The sequence below is a fragment of the Pleurodeles waltl genome, chromosome 9 (genome assembly GCF_031143425.1).
Source record: "Pleurodeles waltl isolate 20211129_DDA chromosome 9, aPleWal1.hap1.20221129, whole genome shotgun sequence".
Taxonomy (NCBI): domain Eukaryota; kingdom Metazoa; phylum Chordata; class Amphibia; order Caudata; family Salamandridae; genus Pleurodeles; species Pleurodeles waltl.
The window spans coordinates 1,103,407,166-1,103,431,842 of NC_090448.1; the positions used below are offsets into that span (position 1 = coordinate 1,103,407,166).

The following is a 24,677-nucleotide window of genomic DNA, read 5'->3' on the forward strand; positions in this document are numbered from 1 at the left end:
TATTCTGTTTATTCCATCAAGTGAGACAGGAAGGTATAAAGCAAAGCCTCAAAGAGGTTCATCCATCTGGAAAATGTGCAATAAACTGCTCAGAACTTCAGAGTGCCCCACTGGGGCCTGACTGGGGAAGTCAGTTCATAAAATAGGATATAAAGACATCACATTTCTGGTCTTTGCTACATTCCAAGTGGTATGTACGGATATTTAAGGCTAGTCAGCCTCTTTCACTGCTTTCCAGACTGAACACAGGAGTTATTTGGAAAATAACTGAGCCAGACTGGAGACAAGGAAGATGGAACTGGGTTCCCTGACCTGAATAAACAACCAGCAAGCACTTAGAAAGTGTGCATTTCTCAACAGAAAGTTCCATATTTAGCTGCCTTGTGCCTAGTTGCAGTTTTTTGCTTCTCTTTCACACAGATAATCTTCAGCGTTGGCATTATGCCCCAGAATGTTTAACCCGCTGACACAGACTAACACGTGACATAAAATGGCCACCCCCTTGACAGATTAAGAGCGGGAAATTGCATGCGCCCTGTGTCTGGAAAATGAAGATTAGCTTCCCGACTCCAGATCTGGCTACTTAGGTACTGAATCCACTTTTTATTGACACTGGCTTTGAGTTCATCGCAGGAGTGAGGATCTGGGATCCCAAGAAATTCCAAAGCAAAGCCTCTCCCACGGAACCCCAAGGATTTACAGTCTGGTTGCTGGGCCCCTGCACTTACTGCGGACACCATCTTCTGCCATCCCTTTTGTTCATTCACACATGGAAACCTTGCCACCTCTGCACAATGGGCTACATGGGAGAAGGAGGGTGCCTTACAAAGACGTATTTGTACAAAACCCGACAGACCAGTTCAAGGCTTCCATACTTTCCACTATTTGTTATTATTTATTTATACATATTTATATAGTATTTACATGGAATCTACAGATGATTTAAGATGAACAAATACAACTATAAATAATTACAAAGGTTGAGAATACAACATGGAACATCATAATATAAAACAGAATGTACCAAATTTACATACAGCCATAAAAAAGGTTGAGGTAGTGTAGATGTCTGTGCCAAGAGTTGATTGCAATGTCTTAGCTAAAATATTGTTGGAGGATAAGGGCTTTCATGTACGTTTGCAGGTCGTCAGCAAGGTAGCTGTGCATATATTTGGAGGCAATGAGTTCCAGATTCCGTCTGCACTGCCCAAGAAGGATTGGGCCATCAGTCGATGAGGGTTTAAGCAGCATTGCTTCAGTGTAGCCCGTTAATCCACGTTAAAATGGTTAACATTGGTTTCACTTCAGGGGCAGACCATGTGCTCAGTTATTTTGTGCAATACAAATCTTCTCTTCCTCTCATTGAGAGGTAAAAACTAGAAAAGCAAGGCACATCTAAACGGCAAAAGATAGTATGTTTCCCACAAATAACACCTATTACTCTTTTCTTTCCTTAATCTCAGAATAGGATGACGAGTCAGAGGTCTCCAAAAGAAGAACAAAACATTCTTAAATGCTACTGCTCTGATACCAATGAGGTAGGTCAACATAAACTCCATAAACATGGAGTTATGGCGGAAAGTGTTACTGCGCGAGGGCTCGTTTCATGCCAGACAGATGGCCCCTGTCCTGACAAAGGTGGTGCCAAAAGGGTCTGGAAGTTATGTCACAAAAAAGGCTTAGGAAAGTATCTCTGCCAGAGAGGGTCAGACTGTTTTTTTAAAATCATAGTTTCATTCATGCAGCTCTTTGAACCCCAGGCGAGCTGCGGTAGCGTATTTGCAGACAAGTGGCAGGCTACTTCATGATACCTTTAACGTTACACCAAGGACTGCTGAGGTGCAGCGCTTGCATGTACTGTCGTCAGTGGATTATACAGAGGAAGAACGCCCATCTTTAATTCACCTTTTTATAGTATGGCTTGTCACTGCAACTGTTCCCAGATACCTACGTGAGACTCACTAAGAGAGGGGCTTCGGCCCGCCTACATGCTGGCAGCCAAGAGCACCTGTTTTGATTGGGCAGAAGTTGTGTCCTTTCACAAAAAAGTGCCTACCTGCCACACAGCTGTGATGATTTTGTTTACCCAGTGGCCTGAGCTTGAACTTTCAGGAGCACACCCATGACATTGTAAAGCTATTAATGTGTCTTAGATAACTAGATCATTTATTATGTTTTCTCTGGCAGCAGCACAGATGGGAAGAGTGCAATCATCAACCTATGTGGAGTTTTAGGTCTGGCTTAACAATGTAACATTCACACGACCTTTAAACCTTCACCAATATTATTCTACAGCTGTTTGCTTCCACACAAATTCCTATCCAGTACCACGCTTGCACTGCATGGTATCATCCAACAATCATTAAAGCCAGACCTTGGTCCTACCCTTACAGTCTACCCAAGGAAATCAGGAATCCAATTAGTGTCCGGTATAAACAAACATTAGTAATTTAATGTGGAGAATCAAATCAATACTCTTCAAACCAAACAATAAGTACTAAAACAGCATTGATTAAAATGTAAAAAGGTAAATTTATACACATCTCCCTGATAAATGTCATGTCATAGGTTAACATTACACATTTTTACTTTCCTTCATATACATTTCTAGTCTTTGTGTTCATATATATGTTTAGTTCTGAATCAATCGTCGCCTTGCATCAATCTACTCACAAGTAAATTCAGATACAGACAGATGCCGTCCTGAACAATTTGAAACAGTCACAGTTAAAACGTGTTTTATTGGTAAAACAGATTTTTCAGGGCTTAAAACCTGGTCAAATAGAGAGATTCCTGAAAAGTCATTAGAGTATCACATAGCATTCCCTTAAATTCTGTGCCTTCAAATTTGTATTCTTTATCTTACCTCACTACCATATGGTAAATTTACATTTTCATATATCCAAATTATATCAAAGAATTGATACTGAATGCACGTTTTTTTTATTCCAGTTTTAAATAACATCACGTGAATGGGACGCTTCCATGATACAGAGGTGCAGAGCAGGGGGCAAAATCCTGAGTTTTCTCTTGGGGTTTCACAGAATCAGTACTGGACGCCATATTAAGTGCATAAAGCAAAGTTGACTCCTATGGACCTTTCTTTGGAGGTATAGCACTCCAAAATGTGATCTCATGGACTATCTTCTGGTCATGCTCCAATCAATCAACGCTGGCTGGCAGTGTGGCACCTTTTGGCCAATGCAAGCAACTATCATCCAATCCTCGGCCATGTAGGCCCACTTACATGACATTTTGGAGGTAGAGAGCTCTACCTCACGCTGAAAAATATGAATGACCCATGCTGCTAGTAGCCAAATCTGTATTCTATGGCACTGGATGACAGAAGCAATACCCTTTAGGGACGAATGAGCTGCAGAACTCTTCTGCATGCTCGAACAGGAGCTCATTGTCTACAATTAGATCAGGTATCCATGTTTGAGCAAATCTGGAGACTTTAACGGCAAAGTGCAAACCATTGAAAGGATGACCAAGCGGTGACACTGTCTTACACACACACAACTTGCACTGCATGTCCTCCCTATCTGTTTTTTTCCTCCGATCAATACAACTTCTATTCCCTTGGGCACCAGATATTACCTGTACACATATCAGATTGTATAGACATCAAGAGATGGACTTCATCCTCTCCCCATTAGTAATTAGATTGGTAATTGCCCAGGGGTGATTACATTCATAGGCTCGCAAGATACAGAACAATGCAGAGTAATTTAGAAACTGACCTCACCAGTCACTGATGCACCACTTAGTTTGTCCACATGTCCAACTATTGTTGGATATTATTTGGGTTCTGCTGGGGATTAGTGCAGTGACCGGAGCTAACTTTTATTGGACTCTACAAATTACATCGGATGTGCTGACAGACTTTTCAATCCTCATATTACCTTGCATAACATGGAATATCTGAATATACCTGGTGATGCAAGACTGTATTTCTACATCAATAAAAATTGAAATAAAAGCTTTAAATAAGCATTTGCAATGCAACGGGTCTCCCGTTTGCTTGAGCTAGAGCAATTTGCATTGTAAACTCCTAACTGGACTTTTCTTGCCACATAAATTGAAAATGAAAATAAGACAGTTTCACATAACTAACCGGACTTTTCTTGCCATATAAACTGAAAAGTAAAAGTTTCACGTAAGCGAGCTGACTGCCGCCATCAGTGCAAAGCAGACACACAAAGGGAAATAAAAGTTCACTCATAGTGAAACCTATTGGCAAAAGTGCAATTATCTACGTAACCGGCAAAAGTGCAATTAACTATGTAACAGGGTCGATGTCATGCAAAGCGCTCGACTTCTGCCCAGCGAGATCGCGCTGCGAAAAAAGAGAAAAAGTGTCCAGAAATCAGACGGAAAACGTGGAGCCTCGTATGTTTTCAGTACTTGGTCGCTGCGCTCGAGGAGGGCTTAACACCTGAAAAGGCATGACTTAGCCATGCCTTTCAGTAATGAAAGCAAGCAGATTTTAAAAGGCTAGCTCACAAACCAATGAAAGAAACTGACGTGACATGGGCGTGGTTTGAAGGCCAAAGAGAGATTACAACACGAGAAGGAGCGCTTTGCGCTCGCCCCTACAAATGGGTTGTGAGTCCACCACTGATGACGCTGAACCAACATAATCCTCAGCATGGCTGTTAAAACCCATGATCCAATAAAACCAGCAAGACCACCGATCCTCTTGCCACATGCTGAGTATGCAGAGAGTTGGCCCGCCACTCACATGAAAGTCATATAAATAACACACGATTGAGAAAAGTAGGTGCTTTCACCAGACCAAGGACTGGTTTTGTGATTTATAGAACGATGACAGGACAGAGAATCTATGATGCTTCCCGTGTGGGAAAATGTGATTCAACACTCTTATCTTTCACCATACGGATCAAGCTCTGCCAGGCCCTACTGACCGAAGCAGATTCTAGCCTGACCCATCTCAGAGTTTAACAACTTCCACTACAGTGATCTGAGTTGGCACACAAGAGTTTCTCATTTTGCGTCTTGGTTTCCTAAAAGCAATCTGTTATTTTAGAAAACTCTTATTTCTTACTTTCTTACCTTTCACTCCCTGAAAATAGGACTTTGAGACAGGCTAAGCTGTTTAAAAATACACTTTGATTATAATCGAAATGCCTATCAAACCTAAGTAAACAGCCAGAGAATAACATTGTCTTAACAATGCCCGACAGACACCATCTTTCTTCCCTCCAAAAACATGAATGCCTACACAAATCAATAGCTAGTTAACTTTCTGAAGTCCCTGATAAATGTACGGGTGAGAGAACAGTGAAAGCCACATAATGGCAGTCTTTGCAACAGTGTTAGAACAAAAATTCATTATGAGTGCGACTATCTACGTCATGCCTTATTATTGCAAGTTCATTAACTTTCCAATGAAATACCTTTTTCTGCTTTAATATAGTTTCATGGTATCTCCACATTAGCTGCTCTTTCTCTAATTTTGGACGGGGTCCCTTGAGTGAAGGGCCCACCAATCCCAAAGCAGTCAACGGGTGCTTTGTTTACTCCGCAACAGACTGACACTAACCCCTGGATTGCCTGTGCAACATCTTTCTAGAAGGCATACTACAAATCAAGAGCGTCAACAACCAAGTATTCAATGGCTTACATCCAGACTCCATAACAGTAACCAGCTACACAGCCCCATTACAAATGTTGTCTAAGTGATGCTTACAAGAATCTGCCTTATCGGAATCGATGGACTACAGAAACCAGGTCGACAGAAACCTGGCAAAGTGAGACCTCCCTTGGGACACTATGCAGGTCTTCGGGTGACGGGGTCTAGAACTTGCCATGAGTCATTAATGGTACATTTTAAAAGTTAACCAGAAAAACAAGGAAATTAGCCTTGCTTTTGGTCAATTTGGATTTTCTTAAGGTCAGAGGCTGTCCTTGCAAATTTTTCCTTCAAAATTATCTTTCCCAAAATTCACATTTACTTTCCATCTGGATAACTTGGGTATACTAAGCAGCTGCTTGATGACATATCTGATTAAGTCACAGCATGCACGGCCAGTTTTCTCCAAAACAATGGAGTTTTTTTTAACCAAAAAAGGAATCAATTACAAACTCTCAGCGCTATATCAATGTGTTGAATTACATCCTGCATTAACTTTCTTATAACACCCCCATCTCTAGTAGTAAATAACTATTTGTGGCTAGTCACACACAGCACAACGCTGCCCTTCCTAAATGTGGGCTTTTGCGCGGTTCCTCCACTTCCCGACCAGGACACCAAGAAAGCTAAACCTTTCACAAAGATCTGGGGTTGTGATAGGTGCTTAAAGTTTAATTTTTAATATTTTCAAATAAGTGGTATTTTTCAGAGACTGCTCTACGGTGTGGTTAGAAAATTAATCAAGACATTCAGTTTTAATGTTCCACTTCAGCAAATGCCTGCATCCGACCATCAGAAATAGCACACGCATAAGAGAAACTCTGAATGGGGCGAAAACAAATAGCACTGACTAGAAATACTGCACTCTTTACGCATCCTGAGCACAGGTAACTAATACACACTGAGACAGGAAAGAGAACATCATCACAGTTGTTACCCAATGGTCAGCAAAAAATGCCATCACAGCTGCTTTATTTGTTAACATTCCCACCATTCATGCAAGTTTTCTTGGCATGCCGGCGTGGGGGGTTAATTAGTATAGTTTTGTATTCAATACTCTCTTTTAAATCCCTCTTCCAAATCACTGGTGTGTGGACAGGCATATATTGATGAATGGAGTGTGACCTATGTGAGGGCAGGGTTTTGGTATCATCTGTGTTCCTCATATGGTGTCAGTGCAAAAGAGTAGGTGTACTTATGCATGGACTGGAGCAACGCAGAGTGCCATTAATAATGCAAGACAATGCTACCAACGTTAATGTCTAGAGTTTATGCATCATTAGTGCCTGAAACGGCTGTATTATTTGAGATGGAACTCGCTGCCGTTATCAATGCCTGGTCATTTAACCCTTATAAGTAATGGGGAGAATTGGCAACAATATTACCTATTACCAATAGTACCTTAGAGTACTCCAATCATAACTGCGCGCGCACACACACACACACACATACATATATACAGTAACAATAAAACACAATACAAATAGACTACGAGAATACTACCATTATTGGTATATGAGAGTACTACCACCAGTAGTGTCTTGAAAAAGACCACCAATAATGCCTAGAGTAATGGCCAGCATCGACAGGTGAGAGTGTTATCACCATTAGCACCTGGGAGTGCTACCATCAATTAGTGCATGTTGTACTGCCATCATCAGTACCTGGGAGTTCTATCATTAGACTATGGGAGTACAACTATCACTGGACCATGAGAGTCCTACAACCATTAGCGTCTGCAAGTACTGCGATCTGCGTTGGAGTACTACGACCATTAGTCTACAGTAGTAGTACCATCATTTGTACATGGGAATGGTACCATCATTGGAAACTGTAAGTAGTCAAACTGTTAGTGCCTGGGAGGACTAAGACCATTAGAACTTGAGAGGACTACCACCATTAGCACCTCGAAGGACTACCACCATTAGTACGTACGAGTAACACAATAATTAGTTTGTGGAAGTACTACCCTAAATGGTGCCTGAGCATAACACCAACCCTTGCACCTGGGAGGGCTACCGTCATTGCTGAGTGCAAGTACTACCATCATTAGCCTATGAGAATGCTACCGTCATAGGCGCGTGAGAGTGCACCACCACAAGAGCCTGAAATTACTACCTACATTAGTCTATGGGAATATTACGCTCATTGGTGTGTAAGAGTGCTACCAACATTGGCACCTGCGAGTACTACCATCATTAGTGCATGGGTTTACTACCGCATTACCACATGTGAGTATTGCAATCATTAGTCTGTGGGAGTTTTACCATCATTAGTGTGTTTCCCTGGTTGTATGTGATTTAATAGAAAAACAATGCCATGGAATACCATTACTAAGAAACTATTTCACTTAAACTATTTAATGGAAATCTTCAGAATGAATGACATTAACCAGTTCATAGAAAACAATTTATAGAATGTCTTTATGCTTGAAATTAGCTTTTGCATGCTTATTTTCAAGCTGTAAATACAATGGGGGTCATTCCGACCCTGGCGGTCCAAGACCGCCAGGGCCGGGAACCACGGAAGCACCGCCAACAGGCTGGCGGTGCTTCCCAGCCCATTCTGACTGCAGCGGTAAAGCCGCGGTCAGAAAAGGGAATCCGGCGGTTTCCCGCCGGATTTCCCCTTCATGGGCTGAATCTCCATGGCGGCGCTGCAAGCAGCGCCGCCATGGAGATTCCGACCCCCTTCCCGCCATCCTGTTTCTGGCGGTTTTTACCGCCAGGAACAGGATGGCGGGAACGGGTGTCGTGGGGCCCCTGAGGGCCCCTGCACTGCCCATGCCACTGGCATGGGCAGTGCAGGGGCCCCCTAACAGGGCCCCACCATGATTTTCACTGTCTGCTTAGCAGACAGTGAAAATCACGACGGGTGCAACTGCACCCGTCGCACTCCTGCAACTCCGCCGCTCCATTCGGAGCCGGCTTCATTGTTGCAGGGCCTTTCCCGCTGGGCCGGCGGGCGCTCTTTTGGCGGTCGCCCGCCGGCCCAGCAGGAAAGCCAGAATGGCATCCGCGGTCTTCTGTCCGCGGATCGGCCATTTGGCGGCTCCCGCCGCCCGCCAGGGTCAGAATGACCCTCAATGTTTGCAGGTCCTACTTTCCGAAACACTTTTGTCATAGGTATTAATTTCAGTACTTAATTAAGGTGACATTATTTCAAATCTATATCTTTTACATTGTTGAAACAACAGTTTGGATGCTTTAATTCACTGACCCTTCAGCACCCCTAGACACCATCCAGCCCTGCCTCCTGCTAAAACCCCTCACCACAGCTAAACCACAGCCATCCCTGAGCCCTAAAAGCCCTTTCCACCCCTAAACTCCACTCATCCCAGAAACCTAGAAACCATTTAATACACCTAAACTACACCCATCCCTGACCCCCAATCTACACTCATCCCTAAAAACCCTTTTCACCCCTACATTTCATCGTTGAACGGTAAAACCCCTCATTGCCCCTAAACTCCACCAATTCCAGAACTCTAAAACCTCTTTGTACACCTAAACCCGATACATTCATGAACCCTAAAATACCTCATCACACCCAACTCAACGATCCCTGGGCCCTAAAAAGAAAAAAAAAGAATTTAAAAAAAACCTCATTGCTCCTTAAATACCACCCATCATCGACCCCTAAAAAACACTTAACTCTACACATTCCTGAACCCTAAAAACCCCATTATACATCTAAATCTCACCCATGCCTGAATCCTTAAAACCCCTCATTAACCTAAACTCCATCCAATCCTGAATCCTAAAAACTCTTCACCACCTCTACCCATTACTGTAACTTCAAAACCCTCATCAGCCCTAAACTCCACCTATCCATGAACCCTAAAACTCCTCACCACCCATACACTCCACTCATTCCTGAACCTAAAACACCTCACCCCCCCAAACTCCACTCATTGTTAAACCCTAAAATCCCCTCTTCACCCCTAAGCTCCACCCATTCATGATACCTAAAGAAACCCTCACTAACCCTGAACGCCACCCATCCCTGAAATCCACTTTGAGTTTAAACTCCACCCCCTCCTGACCCCTAAAACCTCTCATAATCTTAAACATTATCCATCCCTGAATGCAAAAAAAATCCCTCACTAGTGCTTAACTTCAACCAAGTTTAATGTAATTTGGGAATTTATCTTAAAAGTATCTTTCCTTTAAAATGTTTCCTTTCATTTTATATGTATTTGTGTGTTCTTATAAATGTCTTTCTTTAAAATTGGTTTCCATGATTTGGTTGACTCTAATGTGGTTTCTCAGTTTTCGCTCTTCCTTTAATTCATATACATCACTATAGCAAAGTGGCAGTATTATGTGGTTCGACTGTGGAGTCTTACCATGTAATACTAGCACGTTACCCAGAAGTGGACCTCAGGTTCACACCAGTAAACCTTAGGTCAGTCCTGGTAATGTGGCAAATAGCAGTCAGGCCACTTGGAGGAAAACGTGTAAAGCATTTCACAACATCCATATGGACGATAAGTAGATGTCACGACTCAAATGAAATCAGACACCAATTTAGACAAATGAATCAGATTTATATCTTAATTTAGGCACCAAAATGAACCTTTTATCTTACGTACAACAGGAGTTGTGAATTTGTAAAGCTTTGAAAAATAGAGTACTTTTAATGGTCAAATGGCTCCCATTGAAGTCAATGGGGAAAATCACAGTGTGCAATTGGTCACTTCTAGGGTGAGCTCCGGGGACCCAATTGGAGTCACTAGACCAAGTCTCTAGACCAAGCGGGTCACTAGAACAAGTCTCAACGGTCAGTTTTTAGTTACCTTGCCCAAGGAGTCTGGGTGCTGACATGCTCTGTTGTCCTTGGTGCTGATGGCATCTGCGGGCGGTGTCAAAATTGCGGTGCTTGACGAAAGCACACTACGGGGTGGACTCACACTCTACCCTCAGACAGTAGAGGCCTTTGGGGTCCCAGTACATGGATTCCACAGCTGGAACTTCACCACCACGTCAGTGACTCCGGGTGCAGAGGTGGCCTTCAGCTGTGAATCACGGGACCGGTTGTGCCAAAGATGCTTTGTTGCTGGTCTCAAAGTCCCTGCTTCAAGATGCAGAATCTCAGGAGAGGGGTCGTTGACAATGTTGGTCTCTATGCTGGGAACTGCTCTGAAGTTGGTGATGTCAGAGAAGCTGTGAGTTACCGGGCTGGCGACAGACAAGCCTTGGCATCGGAAGAAGTAATCCACGGTTACTTAATCGGCTAGAGGTCGTCTAGAAGGGGGCAGCAGCTCGAAACTTGGTGAGAGCCTCACTACCACTCCTGGGGTGGAGGTCACTGATCTACTCTGGGCTCACTCACAGGGAGGCCGACGGGTTGCACTTCATTGGACACAGCACAGCGACTCTTCTGCGGGTTGCAGGTGGATGGTTTCACTAGTCTGGGGAGTCTGTCTTGGCTTCTCAGTTTCCACTGGGGTCCCTCTTGCTGGGACAGAGTTGTCCTCGAGTGGGGGACAAGAATTTACACATGAAGGTGGTGAAAGCCTTTGAGGTTCACAGCCTTGATGACTATCACACTAGCCATCCTGGGAGGGAGGAGGTGTGACCCCCTTCCTGCCCCGGCCCTTTATGGATGCCACCACAGTATATGCAAGTTACTCCTGAGCACAAGACTCGTGCTCAGGGTTAAAAAGCACAGTGTTTGATACCAAACACGGGGGAAATTGGCCAGGCCATCATGGAGCAGGACATCTGGGGACTGCCCGGGTGCCAGTCTATGTTATCCTATGGACCACCAGTAACTTGTAGTAGCACTGCATTTTAAATGCTATCACGGGGGCAATATGCTTGTGCATATATGACCACACAACAGTGCACCCTGCCTCTTGGTCTGTAGGAGGCCTGCCTTAGGGGTGGCTTACCTGTGCTATGGGGAGTAAGGGGACTCTGCCTGCACCTGGTGTGGGCAGTGTCGAAAAGCATGCAGACAGCTGCTTGTCCAGGCTGATATGCTAGCTCTAAAGGCTACACTTTTACTTGGGTCACATAGGGTGACACAATCAGTGGTGCAGCCCTGGTGAACCCTTTGCCATCCCTGCCCTGGCTACCACTGATACCATTTACTAGGGCCTTACAGGAGTAGTAAAGTCCTTGCCAATTGGATTTACAAAACCTCAGTAAAGTTTAAGGGAAACTGCACTGGTACTGGGGTCTGGTTAGCAGGTCTCAGCACACGTTTAGGTCAAAAGCAACATCATCCAGCAGAAAAAGTGGGGGCTGAGCATCTAAAAAGGGGACTTGACAGCAATCACCTGTATTATTGCATGTTGAGGAGTACTGCTGTTTTACTTTGTGAAAATTATGACCATAATTTGGATATTAGAATACTGCCATCACTGCTGCATGAGAATGCTACCACAATTAGCACTTGGGAGTACTAACATTAACAGCGTGTCAGAGTACTACTACCATCATTAGTCTATGGGACTACATCCATCATTGGTACGTTTGAGAATTATACACTATTAGGGCCTGAGAGTCTACCATCATTAGTCTAGGGGAGTACTGCCATAATTAGTCCATGAGATATTAGGACTTGGGAATACTACCATCATTAGTCTATGAAGAGTACTACCATCATTGAATGCAAGAATACTACCATTAGCACCAAGAAGTTCTACCATTAGTCTTTGGAGGTGCTACCACCATTTACGCCTAGGAGTTCTATCATCATTAGTGCCTAGGAGCACTACTATCATTGGTGCTTGTGAATACTTCCACCATTAATGCCTAGGATTCCTACCGTCATTAGCTTGTGGGAGTATTACCACCATTAATGTGTGGAAGTGCTAACACAGGAACTCGCCAGGCCCTGCCCTCTAGATACCAGCTCTAATGCTGCTTGTATTAGGGACGCAAGGCCTGTATATATATATATAAAATGTCACTTACCCAGTGTACATCTGTTCGTGGCATGAGACGCTGCAGATTCACATGCTGTGCATTATCCTGCCATCTAGTGTTGGGCTCGGAGTGTAACAAGTTGTTTTTCTTCGAAGAAGTCTTTTCGAGTCACGAGACCGAGTGACTCCTCCCTTTCGGCTCCATTGCGCATGGGCGTCGACTCCATCTTAGATTGTTTTCCCCGCAGAGGGTGAGGTAGGAGTTGCGAGTATACTAGAGGTGCCCATGCAATGGAGTAGTTATGTATGTACTTAATGTCTATTAAAAATAATATTCATTTACATATTTACAATTTTAATTCAACTAAAAACGGCTACAGGCTACCGGGGAGGTGGGAGGGCGCATGTGAATCTGCAGCCTCTCATGCCACGAACAGATGTACACTGAGTAAGTGACATTTTCCGTTCGGTGGCATGTGTAGCTGCAGAGACACATGCTGTGCATAGACTACCAAGCAGTAATCTCCCCAAAAAGCGGTGGTTTAGCCTGTAGGAGTTGAAGTTGTCTGAAATAATGTTCTTAATACAGCCTGTCCTACTGTGGCTTGATGCATTGCTAACACATCTACACAGTAATGCTTCGTAAATGTATGAGGCGTAGACCAGGTGGCTGCCTTACAAATTTCTGTCATAGGTATATTCCCAAGAAAAGCCATTGTGGCGCCTTTCTTTCTAGTGGAATGTGCTCTTGGTGTAATAGGTAATTCTCTTTTTGCTTTAATATAGCAAGTTTGAATACATTTAACTATCCATCTGGCGATGCCTTGTTTGGATATAGGATTACCTGCATGAGGTTTTTGGAAAGCTACAAATAATTGTTTTGTTTTACGAAATTGTTTCGTTCTGTCAATGTAATACATTAGTGCTCTTCTTATGTCTAATGTATGCAAGACTCTTTCGGCTACTGAGTCTGGTTGCGGAAAGAAGACTGGGAGTTCCACCGTTTGGTTTAGGTGGAATGGTGATATGAGCTTTGGTAAGAATTTTGGATTGGTACGGAGAACCACTTTATGTTTATGTATTTGTATGAAGGGTTCTTTAATAGTAAATGCTTGTATTTCACTTACTCTTCTAAGTGATGTGATAGCTATTAGAAAGGCTACTTTCCAAGTCAGATATTGCATTTGACAAGAATGCATGGGTTCGAATGGTGGGCCCATGATTCGTGTTAATACAATATTAAGGTTCCACAAAGGTACTGGTGGTGTCCTTGGGGGTATGATTCTTTTTAGTCCCTCCATAAATGCTTTAATGACTGGGATTCTAAAAAGTGATGTTGTATGTGGAATCTGCAGGTAGGCAGATATTGCAGTGAGATGGATTTTAATGGATGAAAATACTAGATTAGACTTTTGTAAGTGTAATAAATAGCTTACAATGTCCTTTGTGAATGCATGTAATGGCTGAATTTGATTAGTGTGGCAGTAGCAAAGAAATCTTTTCCTTTTGTTTGCGTAACAATGTCTTGTTGTAGGTTTTCGCGCTTGTTTAATGACCTCCATACACTCTTGTGTAAGATTTAAATGTCCGAATTCCAAGACTTCAGGAGCCAGATTGCTAGATTGAGTGATGCTGGATTCGGGTGTCTGATCTGTTGTTTGTGTTGTGTTAACAGATCTGGTCTGTTTGGTAATTTGATGTGGGGTACTACCGATAAGTCCAACAGTGTTGTGTACCGCGGTTGGCAAGCCCAGGTTGGTGCTATGAGTATTAGTTTGAGTTTGTTTTGACTTAGTTTGTTGACTAGATAAGGAATGAGTGGGAGAGGGGGAAAAGCGTAAGAAAATATCCCTGACCAACTGATCCATAGTGCATTGCCCTTGGACTGAGGGTGTGGGTACCTGGACGCGAAGTTTTGGCATTTTGCGTTTTCTTTTGTTGCGAATAGGTCTATGTTTGGTGTTCCCCAGCGTTGGAAGTGATCCTGTAGGATCTGGGGATGTATTTCCCATTCGTGAGTTTGCTGGTGATCCCGACTGAGATTGTCGGCTAACTGATTCTGAATGCGTGGTATGTATTGTGCTATAAGGCGAATGTGGTTGTGGATTGCCCAATGCCAAATCTTTTGTGCTAAGAGACACAGTTGTGACGAGTGTGTCCCCCTTGTTTGTTGAGATAATACATTGTTGTCATGTTGTCCGTTTTGACAAGAATATGTTTGTGGGCTACTAGTGGTTGAAATGCTTTTAATGCTAGAAAAACTGCTAGCAGTTCCAAATGATTTATGTGAAGTTGTTTTTGTTGATTGTCCCATTGACCCTGTATTCTGTGACTGTTGAGGTGTGCTCCCCACCCCATCATGGAATCATCTGTTGTGATAACAGCTTGAGGCTCTGTGTCTTGAAATGGCCGCCCTTTGTTTAAATTTATTGGGTTCCACCATTGAAGCGAGGATTGTGTTTGGCGGTCTATCAACACTAGATCTTGAAGTTGACCCTGTGCTTGTGTCCATTGTTTAGCTAGGCACTGTTGTAAGGGCTGCATGTGTAATCTTGCATTCGGGACAATGGCTATGCATGAGGACATCATGCCTAGAAGTTTCATTACAAACCTTACCGTGTAGTGTTGGTTCGGTTGTATGCTTGATCTTATATTTTGGAACGATTGGACTCTTTGTGGACTTGGAGTGGCAATTGCCCTTTGTGTGTTGAGTGTTGCTCCCAAGTATTGTTGTATTTGGGATGGTTGCAGATGTGATTTCTTGTAATTTATAGAGAACCCCAGTTTGTGTAGAGTTTCTATAACGTATTGCGTGTGAAGAAGACACTGTTGTTGAGTGTTGGTTTTTATTAGTCAGTCGTCTAAATATGGGAATACTTGCATGTGCTGTCTCCTTATGAGAGCGGCTACTACTGCTAGGCATTTTGTGAATACCCTTGGGGCTGTTGTTATTCCGAACGGTAGCACCTTGAATTGATAGTGTATGCCGTGCATTACAAACCTTAAGTATTTTCTGTGAGAAGGATGGATGGGTATGTGGAAATACGCATCTTTGAGATCCAATGTTGTCATGTATTCCTCCTTTTTTAATAAGGGAACCACATCTTGAAGTGTTTCCATGTGGAAGTGGTCTGATTTGATGAAGAGATTCAGTGTTCTGAGATCTAAGATAAGTCTTAACGTTTTGTCCTTTTTTGGAATCAGGAAATATAGTGAGTAGACGCCTGTTCCTTTCTGATGATTGGGTATGAGCTCTATTGCTTGTTTTTGTAGTAGTGGTTGGACCGCTATTTGTAATAGGTCTAAGCGTTGTTGGGACAGATTGTGCGTTTTGGGTGGCACATCTGGTGGGAATTTTGTGAATTCTATGCAATAACCATGTTGGATAATTGATAGGACCCATGCGTCTGTGGTAATGTGTGTCCAGTTTTGGTAATATGTGGTTAACCTCCCCCCCACTGGTGACAAGTGTTGGGGTGTTGTGACATTGAAGTCACTGTTTGGTCTGGCTTGGTTTGGTTGCTTGGAACTTTCCCCTTCCTCTTGGGAATTGTCCTCTATAGGAACCACGAAACCCTCCCCTTTGGTTTTTGTGCCTGATTGGTGGGTCTGGTTTGAGAGGTGGAAGGCTCAGATGTTTGTTGCCGAAAACCTCCCCTGAATAGTGGTTTTCTAAAGGTGCCTCTGACTTGTGGGGAATAGAGCGTGCCCATGGCTTTGGCCGTGTCTATGTCTTTTTTCAATTTCTCAATGGCTGTGTCAACTTCCGGCCCAAACAATTGTTCTTGATTAAATTGCATGTTCAACACCGCTTGTTGAATCTCTGGCATGAATCCAGAACTTCTCAACCATGCATGCCTGTGAATGGTTACAGCTGTGTTGACAGTTCGTGCTGCCGTGTCTGCCGAGTCTAGTGCGGACCTTATCTGGTTGTTAGATATGGCCTGTCCTTCTTCCACTACTTGCTTGGCACGTTTTTGGTGTTCCTTAGGCAAGTGCTGTATGATGTGCTGCATCTCGTCCCAGTGTGCCCTGTCGTAGCGTGCAAGTAGGGCTTGCGAATTTGCAATCCAACATGGATTGGCTGCTTGTGCTGCCACTCGCTTGCCCGCTGCTTCAAATTTTCTGCTCTCTTTGTCAGGCGGTGGAGCGTCTCCTGAGGATTGAATGTTTGCTCTTTTTCTTGCCGCCCCTACAACCACTGAGTCTGGTGTAAGTTGTTGTGTTATGAACACAGGATCTGTTGGGGGAGGTTTGTACTTTTTCTCAACTCTAGGTGTGATAGCCCTTCCCTTTACTGGTTCCTGGAAAACCTGTTTTGCATGCTTGAGCATGCCCGGGAGCATTGGCACTCTGATATGAAGCGTGGGTGGATGCCAAAGTGTTAAACAGGAAATCATCCTCCACTGGCTCTGTGTGCATTGCTACGTTGTGGAACGTAGCTGCCCTAGATAGTACCTGCGTATATGCAGTACTGTCTTCTGGTGGTGACGGCTTTGTTGGATAACAATCCGGACTGTTATCCGATACTGGTGCATCATATAAGTCCCATGCATCAGCATCATCCTGTGTCATCCCAGTATGTGTGGGTGACTGCATTGTAGGTGTTCCACTGATGACGGTTGTGGTGAGAACCTTGGTGGTGGAGATTTGTCTCTAACCACTTTTTGCATTAGGTTGCATTTCTGTCTCCTTAAATGCAAGTTTCCTTTTAGATTTGAGTGGAGGTAAAGTTTGTATTTTTTCAGTCTCTTTCTGGATATGTAACCTCCTTTGTGTATGGTCCGGTTCTTCCATACCTAACTTCTGCTCAAATCTATGTCTTTCCTTGAATTGGCAGGAAAGCCCTTGCTCTTCTGTATAAGAGCTTTTTCTCGGCTCCGAAGCCACTTTTTTCCAGTACCGAGGTTTCTGTTACCGTTTTGTTTTCGGTTCTGAAGATATTTTCCTTACTTTGGGCAAATCAAACTCTCGGTGTCAAGATCGTTTGGTGCCGAAATCTCGACCGGAGTCGGAAGTCTTCGGCAATTCTTTGGCCTTTTTCTGTGCCGATGATTGGTCACCTTCCTTTTGGTGGGTTGAGCCATGGCCTGCTGGCGGTGGTGTCCCCATGGCCTTAAATGTTTTTGTGTGAGTTTTGGATGGGGCAGGTTTACTCACGGTTCGCCGCACCGTCGAGGGTCGTTCACTTGTCCCCTGGATGGAGATGCTTTCCTCCTCTCCGACGTCGAGTTGTTCTTTCGGTTTCAACGCCATTTGAAGTCTTCTTGCGCGTCGATCCCTTAAGGTCTTTTTCGATCGAAAACACTCTGCAAGCTTCGCAAGGATCCTCCCTGTGTTCAGGTTATAAACACAGATTACAGACCCGGTGCTGGTCTGTATAAGGATACTTCGAATGACACTTAGGACAGAAGCGGAAAGGCGTCCATTAGTCTGGGACGACGGGTGTGGTCGGGCCGACCAGGCCCCGGTGAAGAGTGGAAGCCCCGAAGGGCCGCCGGAGTGCTCTTGATGTCGGTGCCGATACACTAACACTAACCCGGTACCGAACAATAACAATACCGTCGAATTTTCGATAATTTAGCTAACTTTCCCGATTCGAAATACGGAGCGAAGAGGAACACGTCCGAACCCGATGGCGGAAATAAAACAATCTAAGATGGAGTCGACGCCCATGTGCAATGGAGCCGAAAGGGAGGAGTCACTCGGTCTCGTGACTCGAAAAGACTTCTTCGAAGAAAAACAACTTGTAACACTCCGAGCCCAACACTAGATGGCAGGATAATGCACAGCATGTGTATCTGCAGCTACACATGCCACCGAACATATATATATATATATATATATATATATAAGTATATATATATATATATATATATATATATATATATATATATATATATATATATATATATATATAGATAAAATAAATTGGGTCTCATGTCATATCAATCTATGGACACACACTGCATTCCAATAGAAAAAAGGTGATGTGCATTCACAATACCATACGTCATCATAATATTCAAATGATTTAGACCTATTAGCGTTGCAAATTCCTAATTGGACAGTTGACATAAGCAAGTCAATTCAAAGCACCATGGCCGCCATGAGCGTGAGCACGAAGGAGAGACACAAAAGGAAAAAGAAGTTTGCTTGCAGTCAAAGTCAAACATATTGACAAACGTGCAACTATCCATGTAACAGGGCCGGTCCCCAAGGCGGTAACAAAACCACCCCAAGGCAGGAGAAGCATAAAGCATATAGCCATGTCATCAAAGGATTTTTGAAAGACAAGCCCATGAACGAGTGAAAGGGATGAGTGGGAGGTGGGTGTGGTTAAAAGCCACCATAAATACCAGCACGTCAGAAAAGCAGTCAGAAAAGCAGCGCTTGTGTGCTGCTATGCTCGACCTAAAAATGAAGAGAACAATAGAAATAAAAACAAATGCTTAATCAAAAGCAACTGTGGGATAAAATAAAGCATAATCTGCATGCTGTCATCCTGCACCTCAAAATGAACAACCCTCATTTAAGACATTTTTTTCTCCAAATATGGACTGTTGAAATAAGAATGAGGATAATTTTTTAAGGACATGTAAAAGCTTGATCACAGAAAAACACGAAAAAAGCTTCCATTCTGTAGCTTCCAAGTGGAGGCCATAAACACCCCTGTATCCCAATGTAGGAGAATACCACTGTGGCCATGGGTCAGGAATTAATGTGTTCACCTGGCCTATATCCTGTGTTAAAATATACACGGGCACTGTTTTCTAAACAGTTAGACATACTGCTACCAGGGTAAACTTCAGGGCATGTACAGCACCTTGGAGCACCACGTATATATTTCTAATGCTGTAGGCACTGTGCTAATGACCAACAGGTGTACACTCAACCAGGTGGAACTGCCATTATGACAGGCCCCTTGCAATGAGTGCAGATGCATAGTGCCTATCCTAGTCAAGCCATTCATCCATTTGATCAAGGGCCTTGTTGGTAACTTACCAATTCAACACAGCATGTTCGACTGACCCCTCCTGCCCTTTGTTTGTCTTCCACAGCAGTGGATACAGGAAGGAAAGGCACATAGAGGAGCAAAAAGGAAATGATGCAGGTGAAAATAGGTCGACATTTTGAGAGCAGACAAACAGAATAGTGTCCGAACGGCTAGCTCAGTAAGCTGAATGTATGTCACTAGCAAATGCAGTGATCTGGAGACATGGCCAACTCAGCCTTCCATGCAACGGAGGTCCTCAGGTTACATACCATAACACTGGTGAGTACAAACATCTGTAATTTGCCGTGCTTAGAAATTACAGAAATGGGGTATAAACAGTCATATCAAAAATAATTTATTAAGAAAGAATATTTTTATTGGATTCCTCCATTCCAAAAATACATAATTGAACAAATTAGCAAATCCAATAGATCTCCCCTAGAAGTAGAGTAGACTGTAGTGGAGAGAAGTAGAATAGATTGGAGCATGGTTTATTGGGGTGGGGTAGGATGGAGTAGGTTAGAGTAGAGTGGAGTGGTGTGGTGTAGATTAGGATGGAGTGGGGTACACTGGGGTAGACCAGGGTGAATTGGGGTACATTTAAGTGGTGAAGATTGGAATGTAGTGGGGTAAATAAGATTAGAGTGGAGTGGGATGGGATGGAGTGGAATGAAGTGTAGTGGGGTAGATTAGGGTAGAGGGGAGTGGGGTAGGTTGAAGTGAGATGGGGTAGATTGGAGTGGTGCAGATTAGAGCGGTGGATGGGTTAGCTTGTGTTAGAATGGAGAGAGAGGGGCTAGGTTAGAATGGAGTGGAGTTGGGGAGACTGGAGTAGAGTGGGGTAGAGTGGAGTAAACTGGGTGGATTGAAGTGGGGGTAGATCTGGGTACAGTGGAGTGGAATGGGCTACAATATGGTAGATTATAGTGGGGTAGATTGTGGTAGGAGTGGTGTAGATTGGAGTGGAGCGGGGTAGAATGGAGTGTGGTAGCTTGGAGTAGGGTGGGTTAGATTGGAGTGGGATAGACTGGAGTGGACTGGGTTAGATTTGGGTGGGGTAGACTGGATTGGAGTGGTGGTGATAGAAATGGAGTGGAGTACAATTCAGTACAGTGGAGTGGAGTAGACTGGGTGGATTGGAGTGGGGTAGATTCGGGTACATTGGAGTGGAGTAGGATAGATCAGTAGATTGAAGTGTGGTAGACTGGAGAGGTGTAGATTAGGGGGAGACAAGAGCAGTGGTGATGGAACAATTTTCCCAGTGGGGGTGCACCATCAATAACACATCACTGAGGCCGAAAAATCCAAGTGTCACAAAGAATAAGTATAGCAAATGAGCAATGCCCACTCAGCAGGAGAGTGTTATCAGTGTGATAATTAGTCGGTGGTGCATTTGGGAAGTCACAGCCACAAATATATTACTAAAGCATGGTGTAGTAGTGCTCTCATTTACAGACAGCACACTGTCCATTGAAATGGCCACAAATCTGTAATGACATGCAGTTTTACTGTAAAAATCATAGCTCGCAAACGATGTGTTAAAACCAGTTTTCAGCAAATATTTATAATTTGGAAATCATCAAGTAAAGTGTCTTGATTTGTTTTGATCCTATGAAAATCTTTGTATCCAACACCGTTCAAAAATGCAAAAAAAAATTCTTCATTTGTGCTTTCTATCTGCTTATTTGTTTTGAAATATTTATACAGTTCATTTACAGGTATTAAAATTTTGTTGTGTTTGAAAAAAACAACATCCCATAGCCTTTTCTTTCATACTCCCTGTACTCTAGCAAGATTGTCGGATAGATCACTTAAAAAAAAATCCTCGAACTTTGCAATTAAAGAAAAGTAAACATTCATCACCATGTTAAAAGAATAAGCTGCAATTTGTCAGTAGACATAGTCGATGTTTGGCCCATATCTTTGAAGGCACCGTAATGTGTCAAGATAAAAACAAACTTTAAAGGCATTTTGATTGGCTGTTCACCTTCTGAACTCCAGCATAGTTATTCTGGGGCTCTTCAGCACCTCATGCACACCTACTTCCAGTGCCTGTGGATCGGAGAGAGGAGTGGATTTTGGTAGATTGGTGTGGACTGGGGTAGATTGGAGAGGATTGGGTTAGGTTAAGGTGGATTAAGTTAGACTGGAGTTTGGTGGATTGGGGTAGGTTGGAGCAAATGGGTGGAGTAGAGGGGGGTAGATTGTGGTGCAGTCGGGTCTGGTAGAGTGGAGTGGGGTAGTTTGAGTTGAGTGGAGTAGATTGAGCTGAGTGGAGTAGATTGAGTTGAGTGGAGTAGATTGAGTTGAGTGGAGTAGACTGGAGTTGTGTGGAGTAAACTGGGTGGAGTGCAATGGGGTAAATTGAGTGGGGGAGATTTGAGTGGAATGGAGCGGAGAGACTGGAGTGGAATTGGGGAAATAGGAGTGGAGTGGAATGGGGTATCTGGAGTGGAGTATACTGGGAAGACTGTAGCGAACTGGAGTGAGGTAGACTGGATTGGAGTGGGATAGATTGGAGTGGAGTAGAGCAGACTGGGAAAGGTTAAAGTGAAGTGGGGTAACTGGCGTGGAGTGGGTTAAACTGGGGTGGAGTGAGGTAAGAGGAGTGGAGGGGCATGTTGTAGAGTGGTGCGTCATGGAGTGGCGTGGAGTGGACCGGCATATAGTGAAGTGGAGTGGCGAGTTATAGAGTGTCTTGAAATGGAGGAGGTATTGTGGCATGGAATGGAGTGGCATGGCAGAGTGGAAGGGCATACAGTGGATTGGAGAGATGTAGTGTAGAGTGTGCATGGTGTGGTAGCACACTGCCATGGCAGTCAACACATTTTCAACTGAAATGACATTTACATTTGGACAGACATTCACTTTTACTGCACACAAAATACATGAAACCTAGTGCAGTGGTTCCCAACCTGTGGTCCACGGACCCCCAGGGCTCCGTGACCCATTCCCAGGGGGTCCGCAGGTCTGGGCAGGGAAGAAGGCAATTCTCCTCTGACAAACACTTGCATTTTTTCATATTTATTTCTTCCCTTCAGAAGTCTTAAAAGCACTGCAAACTTCCTGGTGCATCCAGCCAGCAGCTTTCCCACAAAAATAAATGATTCAAGATTACTCTAGTTCTTAATGTCCCTGCTGGAGAGAGATGAGAGTTTTGTCCAGAGGCAGTTTTGACTCAAAGGAAGCACAGATGGTTAATATGCCTGCTGCAAAGAACCTATATCAGGCAAAGAACAGAATTTTATGTGCATAGCACAGTGGGTTAATGCTTTTGTTTCTTTTGTTACTGTGCAGAACATAAATTACAATCATAATCTAGCACAGTGAGCTATGAACTGCCAAACTGCCAAACTGCAAGGCACAAATTAGAAAGTTATGTTTTTCCCTAGACTTTCATTTTCCTTGCACTGCTAATAAAGGTTTGTTTGCATAGAAATACATTCTTATTATTGAAGTCAATGCTAACCACTGTGCTGTGTTCTGAATCCTGAGTTTCTGCTTCTCCAGACCAAGCATTCTTATAAAATGCCTACCAGCGTGGATGAAATGAATTCTACACCTTGTTTTCCCCCGTAAACTGCTCTGACACCCTACACTAGTATGAGAGGTGCTATTAAACAAATGAACTACATGTGATGGAGAGGCTAAGGAGAGATGAGAGGCCCTTATGATTTTACTACCTTTACCCACTACATATTTATGTAAAAAAACTTTCTCAGATCTTACATACCTAGAAAATAAAAACAGGAATCGCTTGGGAAATGTAGAATCTGACCTGAGGATACATCTTTCCTAAATAAAACTAAACATTGAGAAGTTAGTCGCCGAGATGCAGTGCCAACCTTCCCCTTAAAGGTTTTCGATTTTGCATTTTTTTCCAATATAAAATAATTATATTGTTAGTAATTTGAGCGTTTGTTTGGTGTGTACTTGTTTGTGTATTTTTTACAAACTACTGTTTTAATGTTTGAAATTTAAATCGTACAAGTTCCTTGGGGGTCCCTGGCTTCCAGCAATGATTCAGTGGGGGTCCTCAGGAGTCAAAAGGTTGGGAACCACTGACCTAGTATACTGATGTGTTCTAATCGTATTTAGACATCTGTTTCCATCACACTTCAGAATTACAAAAAAAATGTGCTTCATATGTATTTTCTTAATTCTGATATATTCTGAAAGATTTGCACAGTTCATTTATTGCTGGGTTTTAGAACAAATACCATCCTACAGCCTCTCCTCCTACATTGGTACCCAGCAGGATTGTCACATGAATTCTCTCACTCTGAAGTCAGAAAAAATAAACATCAAGCTACCTAAGAAAACAGAGCCGGACATTAGACCTCTGTCTGAATGCCCAACAAGTGTGACAAGATAGGAACAAGACGTAAAGGCTTGTTTACAGAAAGCGAGGACTCCGAAGAGTACAGTAAACCGATGATGTGCCACTGGAGAGCTGGAGGGGGGGGACAAACTCAAGCTGGACAGCCTAAAGCTACTAAAGCCATCAAATAAAAAGCAAGTAACTGTGATTTACAAACCACAAAGTCACGCAATGGGTGAAATGCATTCCCAGGGAAGCTTTCAGAATGTCCACAAGAAGTCGTTAGCTGATGTCTGGTAGGCTTTGACATAAATATTATGATATAACAATTAATAATTGTCTCAAATTTCACAAATGCAGCAAGTTGAATCATCACATACCAACATTGTTCGTCCGTTTCCATTAAACACATTTAAATTCCCTAGGCTTTTAGAAAAACAATTCCCACAAACATCTATGACCAATCATGTTCTGCTTATCTTCACTTGGTTTAATCCGAGTTCGCATAAAACACTGCCCTCTAACTTAGAGCCCCCATAACAAAACAGCTGAAATACTATCAATCCAGAAGCCTATTCGCATAACAACAATAACTTATTTTCATATCACTTTTGTTTTTAAGAGCTAAAAATATGAAGGTACTGTTGCGCAATTTAATGGTTCTGCGCAATAGCTTGGGAAGGCAGAAAAATAAGGAGAGTGGAACAAAGCCCAACTAATTCATCGAAACACACTTGCTGAGTTGATCCCAAGTAGAATCCTATTTTTAGCCAGGTCTGTATCACATTACGAAATCTCATAATAGGATTCTTGTGACTGACCAAAT

At 43.2% G+C, this 24,677-nt stretch overlaps 1 protein-coding gene across 2 annotated transcripts in view; it reads right to left on the minus strand.

The window, feature by feature from the left end:
• Positions 1-24,677, minus strand: part of PLEKHH1 (pleckstrin homology, MyTH4 and FERM domain containing H1) — a 277,931-nt gene that overhangs the window by 133,416 nt on the left and 119,838 nt on the right. The window lies entirely within an intron of this gene.